The sequence below is a fragment of the Canis lupus genome, chromosome 5 (genome assembly GCF_011100685.1).
Source record: "Canis lupus familiaris isolate Mischka breed German Shepherd chromosome 5, alternate assembly UU_Cfam_GSD_1.0, whole genome shotgun sequence".
Taxonomy (NCBI): Eukaryota; Metazoa; Chordata; class Mammalia; order Carnivora; family Canidae; genus Canis; species Canis lupus.
Window position 1 is genome coordinate 78,462,668 of NC_049226.1, and position 18,079 is coordinate 78,480,746.

The following is an 18,079-nucleotide window of genomic DNA, read 5'->3' on the forward strand; positions in this document are numbered from 1 at the left end:
ATTAAGGACTGGCCTTTGGAAAGAAAAGTGCTCATGTCTCCCAAACTTTGTTTCTGGTTCTATAAATTGGAGTGGAGGTAGGGGGTTGTATGAAATGACCATTGTCTTTTTTAGCACCGAGGCTTATTGACTCAGTATTCTACTTTGATGCACATCCTTCTTTAGTAGGAACCATGAACTCAGCCCAAGCATCACACAAAAGTTGGAATGGAACAAATCTAACCTTGAGAATAATATTCCTCTACAGGAAGACCCACAGGATAGTCCTGAGATGACTCTTAAATCAAGTGAAATGTTATCCCAAAGACGGAAAAATGACTATCCAGATTGTGATGGTTTCATCAACTAGGGAGTTATACAGCTAACAGTTATAAGGGCCAAGTGTTTGGAAGGAAAAGTGGAAGGCAGAGGCTCTCATATTTGCATGAAAAGACATTGGACTTCACTAAGTAAAATAAGTGAGAGGAAAAAAAAAAAAAGAACTAAATTGTGTTCCATGAAGGAGACATGGGAATTCTAGGAGTCATTAACAGCAGCAGTGGGCAATTTGGAAGTGCTTACGATGAAAAAAATAGAAGGGTTATGATAAATTTTCAATGCATTTGACAGTAATGTTTGTCAGATGGACAAGGAAGAGTGTTTTGAGGGAACCTCAAACGCTTTGTAAAACAGTCATGTGAGCCTACATGACGCTCTCTGAGCAGTGCGGTGGGACCAATATTTTGTAGATGGGAGAACTCTTTACAGAGGGAGGGGCTCTCTATTTGATCCGTGGATACCGATCTCTGAGTCCAGGACTTGAATGTCTTCTCTCTTCTCAAACCCTTCTTCTGCATCTTCTGTGATGCTGTCTCCTGCATCTCTTTTGAGACTTCACTTCCTCATGCCTCATCTCTTCCACTGGCATATCCAATCCTGCTGCATCTGCCCAGAGAACTGATTTCTTGTATTCAAAAGTACTGCTCCTTTCTTCCCCCAGCAGGCCTTCCCTTGGTGACAGCTGTGACCAGAAAAGCAAACAAATATATGAAAAAACAATTGTTGTGAAGATAAACTTGGTCAGATAATCTAGTGATGTTTGTGCCTCCTGGTAGGCCTCAGCTCATACTCAGAGCACCTTATAGATTCCCAAGAGACACCTAGCACTGTATCTCACATGAGTGACTAGTTTAGCAGGTATGGACTCAGCTCTGCAAAGAAAAAGTAACTTTTTTTATTACTCAACCTGGTTACTGAGCACCATTTTCACCAAATGGCAGAAAGCGGAATCTTAGTTATTTCTGAGAAAGCACCATCATTTTCAGGTTAAAAATAAATCAGCTCGTGATTATCTCCACCTTTTTAAAGAGAAAACTTGAATTCTGGGGTCCTAGGTTGAATTCTGGCATCAGAGGTGGCTCTGGTCCACCGTCATGGGTATCTCTCCCAGATGGAGTGTGTTGGGATGTCTATCCCGGTCAGCAGCCTTCAAGTATTGCATCTTCCTCATCCTGTGCACTTTTGGGCTACTGGCCCTCTTTCATTCTCCAAGGATGTTCCTAATGTAGAGAGAGAGACACACACACGTTAGATGAGTCTCAGGCCCTCTCTTAGACTCACCCTAATATCACCCTGCGTTTTGCCTAAAAAGGTATTGAGAAGAAGGGTATAGAATTCTAATATCTTGCTGACTTTCCTGCCTCTCCCCTCCATTCCTGCTACTTATCAAAAGTATCTTCTGCCCCTGGTTTGCTGAGCCTATCTGGGATTCTATTGCTTCCCCGACCCTTGCCTACTTCTTCAATCTTTCTGGGGTCTAATTCTTTTGCTAATGCTCAAATTACCCTCTCCTTCCTCTTTTCTAACTCATAGAGGCTTTGTTTAGGGTTTGGGAGAGGAAGGAAAAAGAGTACAAGTGAATAAGTTCAATGAAGTACAGGTAGAGTGGGCAGGATGGAAAACACATGTTAGTGTCTCATACACTATCTACCCACATAAGGCGACACTGTAGCTATAACCACAGACTGTAAATGCGGGCTTTCCCTGAGGAACTGGTAACTAACTGCCTGGGTATATGGATGGACTACTAGCCTTAGAAAAATGAACTTCTGGTTGTAAGATAAATAAGACTGGGGATATAATGTACAGCATGATGACTATAGTTGTCAGTGCTGTATGATCTGTTCGAAAGTTGAGAGTAAATCCTAAATGTTTTCATCACAAGGAAAAAAGCATTTTTTTTTGTTTTGGTATCTATATGAGATGTTAACTATGTTTATTATGGTAATCATTTCATAATATATGTAAATCAAGTCATTATGTTATACACAGTAAGCTTATACAGTGCTGTATGTCAATTATATCTCAATAACACTGGAAAATTTGTTAAGAAATAAAGTTAAAGTTATCCCTGAAAAAAAAAAATAAAGTTATCTCTGGGGGTTAGTCAAAACCCATAGATTTACCTACACTCAGCCATAAATCTTTCTTTTACTTTTTTTTTTTTTCTTTCTTTTACTCTTGTTGAGTTTTAGATTTTTCTCCAATGTCCTTCCTCCTACCAATGAAAAAGATGTGATGAATTCTAGGGCTCTTAATTATTGAAATAATGATATGATGTTCAATGTTTCCTCTATTTTTAAAAATATGTGAGTACCATGAATTGCAACAATTATTGCTGCAGTGTTGTAATAGGGATTTTATATTTCCTTTATTCCTTCTACATTCATTCATTGGAATTCTTCATAAAGAAGAGTTGGACCTTCTCCCCCATTTGTTTGTTTATTTATATCCATATGAACTCATGGCTATCTGTTTTATTCTACGGGTTATAATCTAATATCATTGTTTATTTTGTTGCTCAAATGTTCCAACTTTAGCCATTGGGCTCCCTTTTGGTTTGGATCCTATATCTTTTTTTTTTTTAATTTTTTTCTTTTTTTTTAAAGATTTATTTATTTGAGAGAGAGAGAGAGAGAGAGAGAGAGGGGAATCAAGTGTTGGAGGGAGGAGAGGGGCCTGAGCGTGGAACCAGGCTTAGGGCTCTATCCCAGGACCCTGAGATCATAACCTGAGCCAAAATTAAGAGTCGGCCACTTAACTGACTGAGCCATCCAGGAGACTCAGCTCCTGTGTCCTTTCAGCAAGGCCCCATCCTTTCTTGAGCACTTCCTTACTTTTGGCATTTCAAAATGCTCCAGGTTCATCTTGCACCTTCCTTGCCCCAGGCATATCTTTATAGAGTCAGGCAGGGTTCACATTTTGACTCAAGTTATGTGACCTTGGGCAGGTTACCTTCTCTGAGTCTCAGTTTTCTCACTTGGAAAAAACTGGAATAGTAGTACCTACCTTACGGGGTTGTTACGGGGATTTAAAAAATTATACATATATAAAAGGGGTAATATTTTTAAAAAACTTAATGGCCTGTTCTCCTTTGTCCTTTTTAGCATCAAATCTGCTTTTTTTTTTTTTTTTTTTTTTTTTTAGTTGCCCCAGGCTGCCTTCCTGGTACTATGCAACAAGATTCTTGCCTTGAGAAAAGCTTTTCTAAATTCCTTTACCTTCTCTCCCCATGTTAGCCTCCTCTACCTTCTTTCAGATTTCAAAGTGTTCAATGAAAAAGGCAAGGCCTTTTGGAGGCAATGTTTTTAGCTGGCATTTGCTTGAATGCCTGCTCTCCAGCAGGAGAGGAGTTAAATACTTTGGGATAACTTCAGCATGGAACTGCCAAGTCTCTTAGGTTCAGCTCAGCAATCAAACTGCATAACCTAATAGAGCCCCTGGTGCTACGGGAAACACAAGACACTGATTTATATTTTAATATCAGTAATTTCCACAAGAGCAACATTTCTGAGTGTCATTTTACAATTTCTGTCAAATGCCAGCTCAGTTTTTCTTAATTCTGTTTATTGTGTCTGAATTTGCAACCTCATCCGCAATGCAGATTCTTGGCTCCCAGGAGAAAAGAACATTTTCATCTTTCTCTGGAATGGGAGGGATGGGGATAGAAGCAGAAACAGGCCTATAAAATAATTGGAAATGTAAACGAAGTACTGTTTATTAAGAATGGTTACCAAGTACTTTTATTTAAAAAAGAAATGGGGTGGGGGTGAGGGGACCAGTTCTGGACAAAATGCAAAAAATGACGCACAAAAGTAGGTGCTTGAGGTCCAAACTGGAATCTTTCCTTCCAGAATGGAGAACTGTTCTGTACACTGCAAAACTGAGAAGAGAGAACCAATATGGGGAATACTGGACCACATTTACTGTAAGTAAGATGGTTGCTATGGCCATTAGCACTGCAGCAGGTTATAAAGTGCTTTGGGATCCTTAAGGATCAAAGGTGCATGGCTACATAAATGCCAGATGTTGCTATTAGGAAGAAGGAGCCTGGTGCTCTCCTGTGTTCTTTGAACATCTCATAAAAGTAAGAACAAAGCTGGTGCTGTTGGCACCAAACCCCATCTACTCAGTGTGCTGAGGGGGTGGGAGTGCTTCCTGAGGCTCCTGGCTGCACATGTGTGCCCTTGAACACCCAGTGTTGTCCACCCATTCTCTGCAGGGCCTGCAGCTCCAGTTTCTACCTCAGTCCTTTTCCAGACCATAATGAGCAACCTCCTGTAAGAGCTCCACATAATGCTCCTCTTTGAGGCCTGAAATGCAGCTTTGGCTGGAGAGGATCACTCCTTTTCTTGTTACAGAAAGCCAGCCAAGAGTCTGAAGCAGGGCACCCGTAACTAGCGAGGCCGCTCAGGCCTTTCCCAAACAGGAATGCTGTCCTCTGTAACCCTTTTTGCCAAAGCCACAGCTCCCTTAGGTCACAGCCAGCCCCCAAACCGTTTGCTAAGACCCGGTGCTTTTCTCCAGCATCCTTCAGTTCCAAGCACTCCAAATCCAAGAGCATGTCTCACTGCCAAACCTCTGGCGGAAGCTGTGTTGGGCTTCTCAGCGGAGCTATCGACCACATTGACTGAAGCGGCAGCAGCGTGTTTCTCCCCGTCCGAAAGGGTAAAAATAACAGGAACAAGTTGTCGGAAATGAAATTTCAATTCATCCACGCCCTTTCTACACTTCTACTGCGACTCCCAAGCAGGGATCAATAGTGTTTAGACAGCCAAGAAGATTTTTTCCCCTCTTAAAGCACCAGATCAATAGTGGAAAAAAAAAAAAAAAAAAGAAGAAGAAGAAGAAGAAGAAAAAAAAAAGAAAAAAAAGGAAAAAAATCCTCCAGCCCTCTGTATGTGTTGTAGTAAATGTGAACAAATCAGAGGCCTTCGGCTAAGTGGACTGAGTGAAGGCAGCAGCAGCCCGGCACTTCCTAACTGAACCCAGCAACCCCGCAGGTGGCAAGGAGGGAGAAGGGCCTCCGGGCTCGGGGTGCACTCTGGGCCCCCACAGTTCCTGTAACAAGGACGCTGTGAAGGGAATTTCCACCTCCAAAAGGAAGGGAAGGGATGAAACTTTCCTGGGCGTGTTGTAGCATACACGTGTGACTTAAAAAAAAAAAAAAAAATCAGAAATGCCCAATTGGGACCATTCATGGAAGAGCATTTTGTCGGAAGACAGCTTGGGCTGTGGGGTACTCCCTACTTTCTCTCCATTTTATCTTTTGCTTTTTATTTTAATTTAATTTATTAATTAATTATTTTTTAGAAAGAGAGGAGAGGGGAAGGGCAGAGGGAGAGGAAGAGAGAGAATCTTAAGCAGGTTCCCCGCCCAGCCCCAGCCTGCAGGCGGAGCTCAAACCCACAACCCTGAAATCACGACTTGAGCTGAAATCTAGAGTCCAATGCTTAAGCAGCTGACCCAGCCAGGTGCCCCATCTTTTGCTTCTTAAATTTTTAAAAAAGATTTTGTTTATTTAGGTAAGAGAGGGAGAGAGAGAGAGAGAGAGAGAGCACAGTCATCAGGACCCAAGGCCGCTGCTTAACCAACTGAGCCACCCAGGCGTCCTTGCTTGTTTAAATTTTTATTTATTTTTTTAATTAAAGTGCTCAGCTCCGTAGGGCTTTTTCTTGTTACTTCATGCTATTTATTCCCAGATGCTGTTCAGCTCTCAGACACCTCTACCTGGGAAGATCCTGAAGGCTGAATTTCTGTCAGAGGTCATTTCTTCCACTCACCTGGTTTCCTCCTTTGTCCTCACTGATCTCGGAGGCCTATTCTAGCTCATCCTCTTAATCCCATTATTCATGAGAGGAAGAAACTGGGTCAAAGCTCAATTCTGATTTTCCTCAAATGATTTACCCACACTCAACTTCTCCTCCCACTATGACAATTTCTGCATTTTATTACATCTCTTTCCCCCCTACCAGAGACAAATAATACAGTGTGCAGATATTCACATGGATAGTCTAGTCATTAGAGTGGCTTTCAAATCTGGTCCTTCTGCTTCAAAAAGCAGGCAACCAGCGGATTACAGCTCTAATTATGGCATGAGAAGCTGAATACTTCTGAAGTGGTTTGTCACAAAACAGTTCCTTAATTTCACCTGGAAAAGCCAAACCAAGGACTCAAAAGATTGCCACATAGCTGGTGCTACTTTGTGGGATTAAAAACTTCATGTTGCAAGATCCAGGGTGAACTGCTATGGACATGTGTACATCAGCCTTTATCATAAAAGACTTTTGTTATTCTTATGATTGTTATATTAATTTCTGCAACGAATTAGGATTCTGTTTGAAATAAAGCATTGGCTAAAGCTGGTACAGAAGCATATAAAAGAGAGAGCAGGTCAGCCTGTACCAGTTTAGATAATACAGTCTTTTGTAGTAGGTTTAGTTAAATAAATTCCTATAATCCTAGATAAAAGAAATGATTCTTACCGATTATGTTATAAACAGAAGTTTCTCTGGAATCACTTCCTGTCTCTTATGAGCCCATATTTCCAACCAGACCTGTTCCAGTTACAGTTACAGTCACTGGCATATCTCAAAGGTATCCTAGGAGAGAGATATACCTCAGTCATTTCAAATAGTCAAGAGCTCAGGTGATAGTAGAAAAAGTCCCCTCAATAGATATTTCCAAGAGAAATAGAGACTATAAATATTAATTTATTCAGTAATTAAAAAGTGCAAAGAACCCAGTATGCATTAGATGAAGCAGAAATGAACAATGACAAATGTAACTACAAGAATACTGGTGCCATAAAATAGCCCCCTTTCCTCCCATAGGGGCTTCACGCAGTGAGTGGCCTAGTGACAGCAACCTTTCTCTTTCTAATGATTTCTCTTATTAGCATTTTAAAAGTTTAACAATTTGAATATGTAATGTAGTCAAGCAGTTCCAAAGTGTGAAAAGGCATGGGACTGGGTTTCCATTTGCCCCTCACTACTGTCCCTTCCTGCTCCTCCTCTTTCTACTCCTCCTCCTCCTCCTCCTTCTTTTTTTTAGAGGGAGGTAGGGAGGAGCAGAGGGAGAGAGAATCTTAAGCAGGCTTCCATGCCCAGTGCAGAGCCCGATCTTACAACCCTGAAACCATGACCTGAGCCGAAATCAAGAGTTGGATGCTTAACCTACTGAGCCACCCAGACACCCTTGCCTCTCACTTCTCGCCTCTACCCCTCCTGTCTCTGTTCCATGCCCTGTGAGGTGTACCTGTGGGCCTGTCAACCAGCTCACTTTGCCCTCTGGTCTCTGGTTGGTTTGACTGATGTGGAGCACCAGCAGGAGGTCAGAGGGAGGGCGGGCTATGCCATACTTGCATATATGCCCTCAGATCTGGCCCTGGCAGGTCCTCAGCAGTAACTGAGGCTGGGATCACACTTCTGTCAGGGGGGCTTTCAAGCAGCTGCTCTGCTGCCCATTTCAGGTAGGTTTGCTTCACCCCTGGCCCTTGAAGTCTGGGGATGGTCAAGGTCTACTCTTACTCTGCCTGGGCATTGCATTATAACATGTATGTTCCTCACACTCTGCCCACACCTTTATACCTGGTTCCTTTATAAAGCATCCCATGAATTACTCAGCTTGAGCATACCATCTGCTTCCTGCTGGGACCCTGATTAATGAGGTAAATGGTGGAAAGTTCCATTAGCTGGGGACTTTAGTTGCATTAGTTTCCTAGGGCTGGTATAACAAAGTACTTCAAATTGGGTGGTTAAACACTAGAAATTTATTGCCTCGGAGTTCTGGAGGCTGGGAGTCTGAGATCAAGGTGTGGGCAGGGTTGGTTCCTTCTAAGGAGGACTGGGAGGAAGAATCTGTTCTGTGCCTCTCACCCAGCTTCTGTAAGTTTGCCTGCACCACTCCCATTTCAGCCTTCATTTTCACATGGCATTCTCCCTGTGTGCATGTCTGTCTCCATATTCCCCTTTTATAAGGACACCAGTCATATTGGATTAGGGGCCCATCCTACACCAGTATGACCTCAACTTATCTAATTACATCTGCAATGACCCTATTTCCAATAGGTCATATTCTCAGGTACTGGGGGTTAGGACTTCAGCCTATGAATTGTGGGGGACACAATTCAACCTGTAACAGCATTTAAATATGCTCAAGTATCTTCTATTATACCAAAAAATAAAAATAAAAATAAAAATAAAGCCTCTCCTGACCTCTACCTATTGTCTGCTCTTTCCTTCCCATTGCTCCCCACTCATCTCTTATGAATACATTGTTTGCATTTGCAATCTCTTTATTTTTCCTTCACCACTGTCCTCCTGCCTCCACCCCACTCCCCTGCCAGTGGCAGCAACTCTGATTGGCCAAGGTCATACTTTTGTTGTCAGATCCAATGGGGTTTTTTTTTGGTCTTTATTGCATTTGACAAACTTGACACCAGTGGCTACTTCTGCCTTCTAGAAACACTTTCTGTCCTTGGTTTCTGAGAACTGCTCAGTTTTCCCTCTGCTTTTCTGACTGCTTCTAAATTTCTCTGGAAAGTAAAGTACCTCTTTTGCCCTGAAATGGGCCCCAAGGCTCTCCCTTGTCTTTTCCATCCCTTTCTCATTCTACATCTTCTCTGATCTATTCTATCCATTGTCCTGATTTCAGTTATGGCACATATGAGGTTGCTCCCACAACAAAGTCTCTAGCACTGATTTCCATTTGAAGCTCCAGATCTATATATGCAACTGCTTATCTAGACAGCTATTCTTGATTGTTCTACAGATTTCTGCAGTTCAGCATCTCCAAAACTAAACTCATAATCCTCTACTCCAAACCAGTTACTCCTCCTATGTCACTTATTTTATTTACTTAACAAACACATAAGGCATGTATTTGTGCCAGGCACTATTCTGGGCATGTCACTATTAACTCATGTAATCTGCATAACGACTCTATGAATAGGTATTCTGGTTATCTTCATTATAGATGAGAAAATGAGGCACAGAGAGATTAAGTAACTTACCCAAGACTACAGAGCAGTAAGGTGTAAAGCAGGGATTCAAAGTTAGGTAGCCCAACTCTGTACTACCTGGAGTCTGTGCTCTGAACCTCTGTTACAAGTTGCCTCAATGAAAGGTACCACAAGCCCATCTGTTGAAGCCCAGAAATGCTAGCATCATCTTGAATCTTCTTTCCTTGTCCCCCTCCCTTTCAACTCCCAGTCCTCTCATCCCACCCCTCACCAAGACCTGCCTGTTGTATCTTCTAAATAAATCTTTTAATTGGCCCTCTTCTCTTATCCCCAATGACCCTGCCTATTCCTCCAGCAATTAGAGATATGATCATGTTATAGACTTGTCTAAAACCTTTCAATAATTCTTCACCATTCTCATGATAGAAAGATTCCTAAAATGGCTTATGAGACCCTCCTTGATCTGTGTTCTGCTTTCCTGACCCTTCTTGCCCTTCCTCACATTCCCCACTGTACCTTTATTGAACTATTCTCAGTTTCTCAGACCTACCCTGAATCTTTTGCCCATGCTGCTTGAGCTACATGTATCATTTCTTTTTCTCCTCCCATCACCCTTGGGGTAACTCCAGCTGATGCCTCAGGACTCAGGGTAAATACAATTTTCTCTACAAAGCCTTCTCTGGGTCCCAAAGCCTGAGTGTTTCCTCCAAGCATGTGGTCCCACTCTTATCCCCTGAACATCCCCAGCAAGGCAGTCATCACATGATATTAGAACTGTAAGTGTACTTATCTGTATTTCTCTCCATACTGTAAACTCCATGGGTCAATAAACTATATTTTTCTTGTTCACCCTCTTAAGTGAGTAGACAAGTACCTGGCATATAGTAGCTGCTCAGTAATATTTACAGAAAGAATAAAGAGCCAATTAACTATTTTATAGTGGGAAATCACTGTCATGGAGGCTGGAATACTTGCAGTCCACATGTCCAACACACTCTCTGACTAACATTAGAAACCAAAGAGATTTTGGGTGACAGAATCAGAACTAAGGACACTTAGAGAGTGTAGTGTTGAATGGCAACTGGGTGGGACAGCATCATGTAACTGTCTCAGATAGCAAAGGTTTCACCAACGGGGCTGGTACTGTCAATCTGTTGGCCAAGGTTCCCTCTCTCTTAAGACATCCCTAGGAGGGGTCCAGACATCATTCCCCTTGTGACTATGTTTTTCTCCTCCCTCTCCATCATGAGATTCATAAGCTTTTTCCTTAAGTAGGATACTCTGGAATAGTCAGGTCTTCAGATCTGAGAGCTAATCTGTCTCTCTAAGAGGACTTGGTATGGTTCCACTCTCTTAGAACAATCTTTCTCTCATTTACAAGTTCCAAAGGAAGCCCCTTATAATCTACTATGAACTGGCAGCCTATCCCAAAGGGTTACTGTAGTTCAGAGGTGTAATGTATCAATTTTCTTTGGAACAATCAAAAAAGACTTTCTGGAGATAGTTGCATTTGATTTTACCTTTGATTCTGATAAGGGCAGATGGGCTGTATTATGGGATACTGGGGAGAAATGAGAACTTCCAACTAGAGCTAGAAGAGTCGGGGAGGCAGGGTTGTGAAAAGCTTTAGATGAACTAAATGTAGAGAGAATGTAGAATGTAGAGTCTGGAATTTATCTAGAAACTGTGGGGAGGCAACTGGGAGCAACAGAGAGGCAATTTTGAGTGGGGAATGATATCTCAAGAATTGCTTCAGGTAGATTAGCCTGGCTCCTGTGGATAGGATACAAGGTGGACAAAGGTAGGAAGAACAGGAGACGGCCCAGAGAGCTAGGCAAGAATTAGGAGATGACTCTTCTCAAACAAAAACAGCCAGCTGAACAGAGGCAATAGATAAGAAATCTGTTTCTGTAATTTGTCACTACGGTAGTATAATATTATATCCAAATACATAAACACATACTGAAGTTTATTAAACACTGATAAAAGCAAACAAATAAAAAAACCTTCATTTCTGAAGAAATATTTACTAAAATGAAGCCTGGCTGGGGTGAGATTTTAAATGGCCCCATTGGGGCAGTATGGTATTTCTTGAATGGTTTATTTTCTTCAGTCACTAGGTGAGTCTACAGATTAGATCTGGTTACAGTGGGCTCCAAGAACTGTCCACATTCAACTGGGTTAGGTTAAAGCAGTCTGAGATACTAGTCAAGTAATGGAGACTTGGAAACCTTTCTGAGCTACACATCTGTTGTAGTGGGATCCACCCTGTACCCTGTAGGATTATTTGCCCAACATTTTATTTATAACCCGAAAGGGGTGAGGTGAGGTGAAGGTATAGGGGTGGGAGGTAGGGAATGGGCAGGTAGACTATTTATACCAAAACCCATTTGTATTTCAGTTTTTTCCTGTAGCCATTCTCCAGTGATCCAGTCAGGGAGGGAAGGGAGAGTGAGGTGGTTACATATGGGCGCTGCTATTGTTATGTTGGAAAATACTTTTTGATGAACAGTCATTTCCTTCCACTGCCAGAGGGTGTTGATAATGAGCAAATTACCTTTTACTCCCTCTGGTGTGGATGTGAAATTGGCTGTTAATAGAGTTGCTAATGCTACTGGGTTAGCATGTGATTGTTCTATTTTAAGCCAATTTAAGGTATATTTGGGGAGTAGCCAATCAGACATCTTGCTAAGAATATGGGCCCAATGCAGCATTTAATATCAAGAAACCTGCCTCACCCACAGATGTGGCTGTGAGCGGAAAGTGCTGAACATGCCATCATTAACATGAAATGTTTTAATACAATGTCTTTTTTTCCTTTGTAGGTACAAGAATGGTCTCATTAGGCAAATACCAAATGTTTGCAACATAGGATGGGACCCATTTCAAACCCCAATAATATAGAATGCTATCAGCCAATGATGTACTTTGTTTAATCTAACAATGGGTTAATATCGGTCATTTCATTACTGCTTGTTATGCAGTGAAAGCTTACTAGAAAATGAAATGTTCAGAAATTAGTTGAAAGGAGCAAAAAAGGTGAGAGATTTTACTGAGTTATATGCTCGATTGGGCTAATTAAAGGCACAGATGCATTAGTAGGTTATGGGAACATCTTTGATTTCTAAAGATGCTTGCCTAGAGGGGGGTGGTGTATTCTATCCTACATGGCATTGTGAGCCTCAAGGGAAGGGAGCACATAGCCTTTCTCTCTTACCTCTCTTTCTCTCCCTGGCCCTCTGCCTATAGCGCCTATTGCCACCTGGCACCTGGTGGCTGAAATGAGTGAATTACTTGGGAAAGTTTCTTGATTAAATACGATATTCTTGAACAAAGCACTGTTGATTTGTGATTTTTGTGTTTTATTGGCTTTTCTTGTTTTAAATATAAAGCTCATTAAGTACACACAAAGGAGGAAATAAGTGAAGGATGGAAAATAAAACTTAATTGATGTGATACATAAAGGTACTATGTGTGCCATTCTGGTTTGGATTAATTGGGCTTGGCACTACTATGGCTCTTGTCACCTGATCAGTTTACGGGGCTGAAGAAATTGTAGGAATGGAAAGTGCTGGTGCCTAACAATGCCCCACCCTTACCCACTGCCAAAATGTCTCCCAAGGAAATTCTAGGCTCATGATTTCTGAGTTGCTAGAAAGATCAGTGGCTGTGGAAAACTCATCCTTTTTTGATCCATCTTCTGCTCATTCAACAAATATTTGCTGAGTGCTGCCTTGTGCCAGGCTGGAATCTAGAAGTGAGTGGGACAGGGTCCCTGACCAAGGGAGCTCAGAGAATAATGGGAGATATCTATCTAAAAACAATATATAGTGATAAGTAGGCTGGTAAGGGGTGAGATTAAAAGTTTCAGCATTTAGGAAGTACTTTTAGAGTTGACTCCCCCCCTCCCGCCCCACCCTAAACAAACACACATGGTACTACTTACTTACAGTGTTTCAGGCACTGTTCTAAAGACTTTAAAAATACTAATTCATTACTGCATCTGGGTGGCTCATTTGGTTAAATGTCCAACTCTTGATTTTGGCTCAGGTCATGATCTCAGGGTGGTAGGCTAGAGCCCAGAATTGGGCTCGGTGGCTAGTGAGGAATTTGTTCAGATTCTCCCATTCCCTCTCCTTCTGCCCCTCTCTCTGCTCTTTGTCTCTCAAATAAATGAGTAAATCTTAAAAAAAAATTAATTCATTAATTCTCATAACAATTTTTAGAGGCAGATACTATTATTATCTTCATGCTATAGTTGAGGAAATTAAGGCACAGAGAGGTTAAATAACTTGCCAAAGGTCACATAGCTCATCAGTGCACAGTCACGATTTGAACCCCCACCGTCTGGCTTCAGAGTCCATGCCCTCAGCCACTACATACTGCCTTCCTTTTAATACAGTCCGTGGAAGATGAGGGGGATTTAAGCAGATGAGAGAAGGGGAATGTGTGACATGAGTATTCCAGGGTCAGCATTCCAGGCAAAGGGAAAAGCTTGTCCAAGAGTCTCCCTGTATGATTCCATGTGGCACACGAGAAAAATTCCTAGTGGTCAGAGTAGTGGGATAAGTGAGGGTGCTGTTTGGGGTGTGAATGCCAACATGGGGGGGGAGGATGGGCAGAGAAGGGAGCTGGCTAGGAGGGTTGAGAAGGTTCCTACAGAAAGGAAGCCAGTAAAGAGACTTCTGTAAAGGGGAGAAGGCAGAGAAATGATAGTGGGGTCCATGGTGTGTAGCTGCTACAAAAGTTTAAGTATGATGAGGAAAATCAGGCCATTTTTTTGGAGAGCAGGAGGCCACTGCTGACCTTTGCAACCTTGCAGCTAGAACAAAGGACTGAAATTACCCACAGTGGACCAGAAAAATCTAGGAGGAGAGTAGTGTGAATGTTTTTCTAGAAGTTTTATAGTAAAGGCAAGAGGAGAGAGAGAGGAAAGGGGACAGAAGGGAAGCTAGTGAGCTTCGCTAAGGATCAGAGATGGGGAAAGCAGAGTGAGGGGTGAGAGGTGGAGTGGAGGAAGCATCCTAGATGAATAAGTTTGAGGTTTGGAATTTCTCCCCTGGAAACCTCAAACTGAAGTCGTCTCTGGAGAACAACTTATTCTATTATTCTTTTAATTAATTAATAAGTATTATTAATTGGTATTTTATTATTGTTAATTATTATGATGATTTTTCAGGCAGTGGAACATACATATAGAGGATCAGATGCTATTTAATACAGGGGGCTTTATAAAACATCCTAGGCTATGAGGACTTGGAGAGAAGGAGTTGTGTGTCCCCAGCAGAGTGCCAGGTGGAGAGCAGGTTCTCAGAATGTGTTTGTTGAATGAATAAATGGGTTTTATTTATATTTTTATTGTGAATATTATAAAAAAAGAATATGGCACTGATTTTAAAACACTCGGAAACACAGTCATAAAAACTAACATTTTATGGACTGCAAGTCATTTTATGGAAATGTTGCAAATACATATATCCATCCTGCCTGAGGCCTTGAAGTAATAGGACCATTATAGGATTTCTCATTGGGTCATCAAAAAAGTTTCTGATCTCATATTCCTGCTACTTTACAGACAGAATCTGTATTTTATTAAAGGTAGGAAAAATAAATTGTTCTTGAAGCATAGGGTATAAAGGTGTTAAGAAAATGTAAAACAATTTTACTAGTGTCTTGATTACTAATTTAGATAGATGTTTATTCTCAAAATGTTCCAGAATTGCCTTTCTTTTTCCAGAAAGGTCAGGCATATGCCACTAAAAATACATTTAGTGCATTTGAGAATATTTTCAAGTGATTTATTGGGGTAATGTATGGACTATTTATTTAAATATATCTCTTATTTCCAGTAATGCCACAACCTCATTAGAAACGACTTGGCTCATTGCTTAAGCAAAATGATTTCACTATTTAGGACTTCTCCTTTAAAAATAGGCTATTTTCCTCTAACCATTTACCAGAATTTGGGATCTATTTTTAGAAAAGATGAGTAAGGTCATAGCCCTGAGCCTTAGGAAATTCTTCTAGAATTTGTGTCTGTTGTACATTCTGGTTCATTTTTTTTCTCCCATCTTGATTCTCCAGAGTGGAGAGAATTCTCCACTGAAGGTGTGAGGGCACAGTCCTTTCTCTGGGGGAATGTAGAATCCTCTGGAGAGGCTCTGTTCTGTGTTTTCAGTGGCAGGCACCCAGTCAGTAAAGTATGGGGGCTGGTTTTAGCAGTGAGAAATTGCTTGTGCTCTTTGGGGACATCAGAGCACTATTTGATGTATTAGCAAATAAAATTTGCTAACTAGTGAGTGTGCAATGCATAATCACCTCTCTGTGGCTGATATATTCAGATGCTTAGAACACACACGTAGGCTATGAAGCAGAACAATAAAATGATGATATGTGGATGATATGTGGGATCCTTTTGGGATCTCAAACATTTCTGGTATGGCATCTAAGAGTTCCCTTGGTTTTATTCTTCTGACCCTGTCTTCCCCCTCACAAATAACCACTACCCTATATTTTGTGATTATTATTTATCTGATAAATGCTTTTAACATATGTATGTACCCCCCACCCCCAGCAATATGTTAAGTTTACTTGCCTTTGAGCTTTATAAAAATTTTATTGTACTGTACTTAACCATTTGCAACTGGCTATTTTCATTTGAAATTGTTTGCAAGATTTATCCATGTGGTTTTATTTAGCTGTGGTTCACCCATTTCACAGCCATATGACGTCTATTGTAGGGATATGGCACAGTTTATTCATTCGTGTCTCTGGAGATATACAGTTAGGTTCTTGTTGGGTCCTTAGTTATGGTAGAGCAGGGCTGCTGTGTGCCTTCTTGGGTGTTCTCGGGTACTTATGCAAGTGTTTCTCCAATGTATATGCCTGGTTCATAGGCTTGTGAAAGTTTAACTTTGTAAGATAGAGCTGGGCTGTTACTTTCAATAGTGCTGTTTGAATTTCTTACCCAACTTTATGAAAAATATGTCAATGCAGCTATGATTCAAAAAGAAAAGGAGTCACAGGTAGGTAGGCAGGCCGGCAAGAAGGGAGGGGGGCAGAGAGAGAAAAGAAAATTCCTCCAAATTGTTTAAGGATAGGGTAGAAAATATATAAATTTCCTCAGGTGTTTTGTTCTATCTAATGATCCAAATTCAACTGTTATAAGATGTTTAAAATGTTACTGAATTGAGAGATTAAAATATTTGTTAAATCCAGTTGGTGTGCACATTGAGGAAACTGGCATTTTCATTTATTGTTTGTTAATTGCCTTCTTTCCTGAAAGTAATTTAGCAATATGGAACAAAAGTCCTAAAAAAAAAAAAAAAAAGACAATTGACTTGGCAATTCCCCTTATGGGATTTTATATTCTAACAGAAGGAAAAAATACATATAGAAGATGTTTGCTTAAGGATGTTAACTGCAGAGTTACTGATAGCAAAAAGAAAGAAGGAGAAATAATCTAAATGTCCAGAAGTTGTTGATTAAACAACTATGCAGCAATTTAAGATAATAGAAGGATCTGTGTTCTATGGTGGTGGGAAAAAGAAAACAATTATATTTATATGGACCATCCAACATATATGACTCATCCGATTTTTATAAAAATAAATTCTATCTTGGGGCTCCTGGGTGGCTCAGTCAGTTGAGTGTTGATTTCAGCTCAGGTCATGATCTCAGGGTCATGAAATTGAGCCCTGCATCAGGATCTGCACTGAACATGGAGCCTGCTTGGGATGCTTTCTCACTCTCTTCTTCTGCCCCTTCCCCCAGCTCACATGCTCTCTCACACTCTCTCTCTCTCTCAAAAATAAAATAAGATAACTTCTATATTTATTTCTACAGGAAAAATTATGTATGCAAATACATCAAACTTTATAACCAGTGGCAGGATTTTAGGTGATGATTATTAATGCTTATCTCTATTTTTTTTTCTACAAGAATAATGTATTACTGATTTTGACTAAATTAAAGAATAACATGTTGCAGTCCCCTTATTAAAGAGAAAGTGTGGAGATTTTTGATACTGCCTACAGTCCATTATCCACCTGTGGCTTATCTTTAGAAATTTTTGCATCATAGATGGGCATCTAGTATGAAGGCTTTCTCTCCCTTTCTCCCTGGGGATGTAAACTGATTTTATATCACCTTAAAAAACAAAAATGTTTTTACACAACCCCCACATGCATTCCATTGAACGAAAGTTCAAATATCTGAATTGCTCTTGATCATATGTCCTAGCTCCAGTCCATTAGCCTGGATCATACGAACCAGCGTTGGCTACTCCCTTTCCCTCAGGTTTTCCACCAGATAGTTTAATATGTCTAATCCCATTTGTCATTAGAACAACCTCATAAGGTGGGGAGAGCATAAAGCAGCAGGTATAATAATTATCAAGGCCTCTACTCCTGAAAACAATATTATACTACATGCTAACTAACTAGAATTTAAATAAAATTTTAAAAAAAAATTATTGAAGTCTTTTTCTTTTTTCTTTTTTTTCCAATTTGGTATAAGACCAGTCAGATATTTTCCATTTGAGAATCCCTGGTCTCTTGGAATCTTTGAAGATAATGGCCAGTAGTTCAGCAAGTTCATTAACTAATTCCCTTAAGATTGGGGAATGCGTGTTATCTGGACCTGCTGATTCACATATTGTACCATGTTTTCAAGTATTCCCTTACCTGGTTTATTTTAATGTCTATATTTAAAGTCTTCATTACTTCCTAATTATGTATGTTCCCTTCCTTTATTTTTCTTGTTAAAGACCAACTTAATAGAGCATTTTGGTATCTCTGC

The 18,079-nt window shown here is 40.6% G+C and overlaps 1 long non-coding RNA gene across 2 annotated transcripts in view; it reads right to left on the reverse strand.

The window, feature by feature from the left end:
- The window catches only part of LOC111096043, a 127,042-nt gene continuing 108,963 nt past the window's right edge, over positions 1-18,079 (reverse strand). For both annotated transcript variants that reach the window (XR_005360118.1, XR_005360119.1), the window contains 3 exons: positions 6,804-6,920; positions 1,338-1,538; positions 1-1,000 (listed from right to left, as the gene is read on the reverse strand). This is a non-coding gene — a long non-coding RNA (uncharacterized LOC111096043). The remainder of the gene's footprint in view (positions 1,001-1,337; positions 1,539-6,803; positions 6,921-18,079) is intronic.